This window comes from Populus euphratica, unplaced genomic scaffold, assembly GCF_000495115.2.
Source record: "Populus euphratica unplaced genomic scaffold, PopEup_1.0 scaffold27.1, whole genome shotgun sequence".
In the NCBI taxonomy this organism is placed as follows: domain Eukaryota; kingdom Viridiplantae; phylum Streptophyta; class Magnoliopsida; order Malpighiales; family Salicaceae; genus Populus; species Populus euphratica.
In genome coordinates, this window is record NW_011499899.1 from 1,035,480 (window position 1) to 1,036,231 (window position 752).

Below are 752 nucleotides of genomic sequence, written 5' to 3' on the forward strand. Positions count from 1 at the left end.
AACATTTACTATAAATTAAAGGTATCTTATATTATTAGATATATTATTATAAAACATGCTTTAGTTAAGGAGTTATTGATACTTCAAGTGCAAAATGATGATATAAAACCTTAATAAAAATACACTTTTAAGTATCAATCACTATTTTTGAAGGCATTACAAGTATGAATGTTATGACCTACAGGCACCAACATGGTACTTGCAAGTGAGGTCAGGCTTGTACTAGTTGGGGTGAGATGGTTGTAGAGGCGTTAGAGGTTCGGGAGCTACATGTCCAATGCGTAGTAGCTTTTGTACATCTCATTTAAGGGCAACAGTAATGGAGATAGCTGTTCTTGGATTCTTTGGTGTTTGGTTTGAGACTCAGGTTTTCTATTAGGAAAAGAAGAATTGAGATTGGTCTTGGCGACTTAGGTTGAAGAGGATGGAGTATTAGGGGTGAGCAAAAAAACTGAGAAATCGAATAAACCGAGAAAACCGAGAAAAAATTAACCAAAAAAACCGAACCGAAAAAAAATCGATTAATTTTTTTGCAAAAATTTCCGGTTCGGTTCGGTTTCAAAAATATAAAACTGAAAAAACCCCAACCGAATCGGTTCGGTTTAAGGGGTGCTATAAATATAAAAAAAATCGCGTTATTTTTCTTAACCCTAACATCCATTCTCCTGCTCCAGCCGTCCTTCTCCTTGCTCCTGAGCCACTCCCTCAACTCACAATTCACAATTCAAAATTTCACATCTGTAACGAAATCA